The 5,815-nt window shown below is 47.8% G+C and overlaps 2 pseudogenes; one reads left to right on the forward strand and one right to left on the reverse strand.

Moving 5' to 3' along the window:
* Window positions 1–338: 338 nt before the first annotated feature.
* On the reverse strand, window positions 339–1,503 carry LOC129643093 (zeta-crystallin-like; annotated as a pseudogene).
* A 200-nt stretch (window positions 1,504–1,703) lies between these two features.
* On the forward strand, window positions 1,704–5,493 carry LOC129643136 (apolipoprotein L3-like; annotated as a pseudogene).
* The last annotated feature ends 322 nt before the right edge of the window (window positions 5,494–5,815 follow it).

Here is a 5,815-nt window from a genome sequence, read left to right on the forward strand (position 1 = left end):
TAGGCTTGGGAATCAAGCAGTCCTATTTTGAATTAGCATGTTTTAGTCAAAGGTATGGAATTAATGATAAGCATCGGTTAGGGATTTCTATAATGTCCTCCAATGCCAAGTGACCACTAACATCGTATTTCCCACTATTCCTTGATGAGAGGCAGAAGGCATAAAGAATATTCCCAGCTATAAAATAAACTGCACTCCAATGCCTATGAATCCTAAGATAAATATTTTTTTAAATAGAAGAAACTCACTGAATCAAATGATTGCTAAGCAGAGCAAATGCAGTGTACATAAAACTACAGTAGGAAACCTTTTAATTACACAGGAAATCAATGGAACGATTAATGATTTAAGAGAAGAATCATTTTTCCTGTGGTCCCACTGCTGTGAATGATATCTTCATGAGCCTGGGCCACCTTCTGTAGTGAATACCGGGGACCTATTACTCGTCTCAACTAACCAATTCATTCCGGCTTGCAGAGCTGCTGCAAACTGCTGGAATTCCTCCTTGGAGGATGAAGGGAGAGCTACTCCTTTTATGCTATATTCCCTTGTCATGGATCCTGTGGGTTTATTTCAATAGGACCTCTGTGGCCAACAACTATTACTCGTCCTCCATGTGACAAAAAATTTAAATCTTTGCTAAGGCTGACATTAGCAAACATTTCAATAATCACATCAACTTTTTTTTCACCAACAGATTTCTTAGTTTTATCAATATTATTAGCTTCTTTGTGATTAAACACTTCATGTGCTCCATTTTGCAAAACAATCTTTTGTCCTTCCTCAGTAGTGAAGTGAAGTGAAGTGAAGTGAAGTGAAGTGAGGTGGCTCAGTCGTGTCCAACTCTTTTCGACCCCATGGACTATAGCCTACCAGGCTCCTCCATCCATGGAATTTTCCAGGTAAGAGTACTGGAGTGGGTTGCTATTTCCTTCTCCAGGGGATCTTCCCGATCCAGGGATCAAACCCGGGTCCCCTGCATTGTAGGCAGACGTTTTACCATCTGAGCCACCAGGAAAGTAGTAACTGTGTCCAAAATCTTTAAGCCATAAGCTCTGACCATTTGGCATGCTGCTCTTCCAGCTCCTCCACCTGCCCCAGAACACTTTTTCCAGCTTTCACACGGACACTGGGGAGCAGACTTGATAAGCATTAAAACATGAGATGCTGATGGCAGCTTCTTGTTTAAAGTCCAGTTTTTTGCGGAAGTGTGTAAACAATGTGATGGGCTTCCAGAGCAAACTCGGTGTAGCCCCCAGAGACCGTCCTGGTAGTGAATATCACCTTTCTTGAAAGATACATTCTCTCCAGCAGCTTCTACTACCCCAGCCACATCTCAGCTAGGAGTATAAGGTAGAAGTGGTTTTATACTGTGAGTGCCAGAGCAGATATATATGTCCACTGGGTTTACACCACAGGCTTGGACTTTGTTGGAACCTGGTGGTCTTTCAGAATTGGTACAGCAACATCCAACTGGAGTATCCGCACTTTGGGTCCACCAAATTAAAAAACTCAAATAGTTCTCTTCAACTTCTGTTGCCATGGTGATCTAGATACCTGTTCTAGAGTGGATTGTCAAAATCTGTGAGCCCTCCCCCAGGTTACACAGGGTTAAAAAAAAAATCTACCCAATACCATTTATAATCTACCACAAAATCTTCTGCGCTTTCCCAGTGACTCAGACAGTAAAGAATCTGCCAGCAATGTGGGAGATCTGGATTTTATCCCTAGGTTCGGAAGATCCCCTGGAGGACTGAATGTCTACTCACTCCAGTATTCTTGCTTGAAGAACCCCATGGATAGAGGAGCCTGGCGGGCTACAGCCCACGGGGTCACAAAGAGTCAAATAGGACTGAGCGACTAACACTTTCCCTTTTTCTCTTCACAAATTCTTATAACCGCACTCCCCTTCCTTTCTCAGTCCTGCTGACTGAATTCCTGAAGAAAATTGAGGCTAATGCTGGTTTGTCCAGGTAACCTGTACAGGTGTATTGGTGTGTCAGGAAGGTCACCCACATCCCGAGGCACCAGACTAGATTTTTGCTAGCAGGCACACCTCCTCCAAGCAGGACCCTATGGTGGGGGTTGAGGATGTTCCTTCTCAATATCTCATGAGGAATGTTTCCTCCATGTCATTTGCTGGCAGTGAACAACCTCAGGTTGAGAAAAGATGAAACCTGCAAGGAAGGGGCAGGTTATGTGACCTTGGACATGTTACTGAGCTATTCTCTGCCTTAGCTTCATCATCTGTTCAGTTTTATTGTGAGGATACTGAGATCATGCATGCAACGATCTTCCCGTAATGACTGATACAGAGTAGGTTCTCAATCAATATTAACATTTAAAAAGCTTGTTGGGAAGAATTTTCTTTCTGGTGATGAGAATCAAGCAGAATTTCCTTTGGGGCAAGTCAGAAAATCCTGATGCCTTCATTTGTATTACTCGGGCTTCTACCTAGATAAAGCCTTTCTAGTCCCCATCTTAGGAACTGTACCAACCCTGCAGGATCCTGCTGGCCCATAAAGCAGAGAGGCTGGAGAGGAACTAGGTGGAGCTGACGGGATCCTGGATCTAGCTCTGCCCAGCTCCTGGGTTCTGGGCTTATGTGTCAGAGTTTCAGATTTGCATGTGTCCAATGGGAATAGTAATTCAATCTGAAGGACTATGGTGATGGTCTCAGAGTGAACTACAGGGTCAGAGGTGGGGAACCAAGTGCAATCATCTCATCCAAAGGCCCAGGGAGGCCTGGACCAGGGTCAGACCCCAGGTCAGGGTGGAGCAGAAGGTCCAGGTTGGAGGACTAGTAGGCAGGCTTGGGCAGCAGGACCAGGACTAGAGTGAGGAGAGTGGGCCCTGAGAACACAGGACTAAAGGGGCTGTGACCCTAGCAGAGGTCCCCTGAGTGGGAGAGGGGATATTTCTTCCCTCCCTGATGGGATCCCCTCATGCTGGGCTAGAGGGCCCTGGGTGGCCATGTCTGCATACCATGCCTGGGACCTGGATTCTCACTGCATCTGGGACCCTCTTCTAATTTACGTGGAGCCACCCTGACAGTGGAAGGCTGCGTGGCTCAGTGAGCCCTCCAGGGTCACAGTGAGTGGCTGCGATTGTGTGTCATTTGAGGGATTCTGAGGAGCCTCGCGCATCCCCAACAAGAGGAAAACACTTCCTCCACCAGCTGTGCAGGTGCTGGTCTCTTCCGGCTCAGCCATTCAGATGGGTGTTTCCTCGAGTCTCTTGAACCTTTAGAGGTTCCATAAAGTTCCACATGACCTTGGGGTGCAGGCTCGTGAAGCTGTCACAAATTAACATGTGACACCTGAGAGGTCAGTGGTGCTGAGTGCTGGGTCAGGAGTCAGTGAGGTGGGCTGGAGAGTCCAAGAGGAACCAGCAACGCATCTCCTGATCTCCAGGCAGCTGGGGCAGTGGATGGACTCAGGAACCTGCTGCTGGGAAGGCCAAGGACACAAGCCTTAGAAGACAGCAGATGGCAGACTAAAGGACTGTTAAGGTGCCTTTAGTTCTGACTTTGGGGTGTTTTTTCTATTTTTACAAATTCTAAGTCACAGAGACAGCCAATCTGCAAAGGATGAGGGCATAGTGCTCAGGACTATGCTTTCATTTGAACCAATGGCAAATTTAGGGGATCCCCAAAACCACCCTCAGGTTTGAGAATTCCCTATAGAGCAGACAGGACTCACTGAGAGCCATCCTGATCCCAGTGTATTACAGGAAGCCTGTGGGTTTCCATCAGTCACAGGGCAGAGTCTCGGTGGATTTCACACCTGAAGCTTCAATTGTCCCCAGGATGCGTTACTGTTCTGGAACTTGGTGTGTGGCAGGGCACACGGAACACTGCCTGCCAGGGACACTCACCCATTTAAAAAAAAATTATCCTGACTTGTGGTCTCCAGCCCCTCCCTGAGGTCAGATTAATGTCCTAGAGTCCAGCTCCTCCAGAGGCCCCATCACATGTCTCCTTGTCAGACTGAACAGTGGCCAAAAGGCCCAGGCAGACAAGGACACTTGTATCTGCCAGAATATTCTAGGGGCTTAGGGACCACTTCCCAGTAGCCAAGGGCAAAGATCAGGTTGACCCCTCACTACACACCGAGGCCCTTGAATGCAGGCTTTCTGCTCTAATCCCACTTCTCTTTGTTTCTCTGTGGAGTTCCCACTCACCAACTCTTTCGAAGTGCTGGTGTTGCCCTGCCTCCGAGACATCTCTACCAAATGCGTTTTGTTTTTTTTTTGGCTGAGCCGCATGGCTTGTGGGATCCTTGGCCCCTGACCAGGGACTGAGTCATGCCCGAGGCAGTGGGAGTGCAGAGTCATAACCTCTGGACCACCAGGGAATTCCATCAAATATCTCTCTTAAGTTATGAGTATCCTAAGGTGACTTTTTTTTATCTGTTAGAGGATTGAAGAAGTATATGGAGCATCTACAAGGTAAAAAACCTGTGTTTAATGTTGAAAGAGGAAATTTTACTTTTGTAAATTTCTTTTCTAATTGATTTATAGTACTATCTCTGTATTTATGCAGAATAGACATTTTTGAACCTATTTTACAGACAAGCGAACTGCCTTTCTAACCCCTTGACCTTCACTGTTACAGGTAAGACATGAATGCACTACACGAATATCTGAATGAATTGAAAAGAGAATTGGCTGGAAAGGAGCAAGAAACACTCCCAAAAGAGCAGCTGGATAGGAAGAGGTTTCTGAAGAAGTTTCCTCGGGTGACACAGCAGCTGGTGGAGCTTAAAAGCAAGCTCCAGGAGCTTGCAGACAATGTTGACAAAGTCCACAGGGACTGACCATCTCCAATGTGGTGACCCACAGCACTGGCACTTTATCTGGTGCCCTGACCATCCTTGGCCTGGTTCTGGCACCCGTGACAGCGGGGGCCAGTGTGGCACTCTCAGCCACTGGGATAGGGCTGGGAGCAGCGGCTGCTGTGACCGCTGTGTCCACCAGCATCGTGGAACATGTAAGTAGGTCATCAGCAGAAAACAAAGCCAGTCAATTGGCATCAAGAAATGGAAGGTGCTCCTAGAGGTACTCAAGAGCAACCCCCAAATTGTTGACACAACAGAGAAATTGGCAAAAGTCGAGAAACACCTTGAAATAAATATACATGCCATGGAGACAGGTGAAGCCAACCCTGACTCTGCAGTCAAGGCAAACGTCTACCTGAGCCCTGGGAGAATCGCAGCTCCAGCCATCCAGCAGGTAGAGGCAGGTTTCAAAGGCACGGCTTTGACAGTTACCAAAGGAGGCTGAATCGCGGGGGCGGCCACTGCAGGGCTCTTCCTCCTGGTGGATGTGGGCTTCCTGGTGAAGGAGTCAATGCACTTGCACGATGGTGCAAAGGCAGCATCAGCTGAAAACCTGCAGCAGCGGGCCAGGGAGCTGGAGAGGAAGCGGGAGGAACTCACCCAGATCTATGAGAGTCTGCAGGGGGACCCAACTCCACCACCCCCAGAGCAGTGAGGGTCCAGGGACACATACAGGGTCAAGGTGCAGAGGCACATTGTGAGGGAAAAAAGGAGACTGAGACAAAATTGTTGGAGCTGAGGGTTAGGAAACTGGCGCTTCTGCAGCTGAGCACAGGAGGGGAGGGGTGAATGCAGGTGATAGATGGGGAGAGAGAAGGAGCCTGGATTAAGGGAGGAAGGGGGACTAGAGAATGGGCGGGGGCCGAGGGAGAAACCTCTTATTTTTTTCACACTGTGAACTTTCTATTTGTATTGAGGAATAGTCGATTAACAGTGCTGTGATAGTTTCAGGTGAACAGTGAAGGGATTCAGCCATA

Source organism: Bubalus kerabau, chromosome 1 (genome assembly GCF_029407905.1).
Source record: "Bubalus kerabau isolate K-KA32 ecotype Philippines breed swamp buffalo chromosome 1, PCC_UOA_SB_1v2, whole genome shotgun sequence".
Lineage (NCBI taxonomy): Eukaryota > Metazoa > Chordata > Mammalia > Artiodactyla > Bovidae > Bubalus > Bubalus kerabau.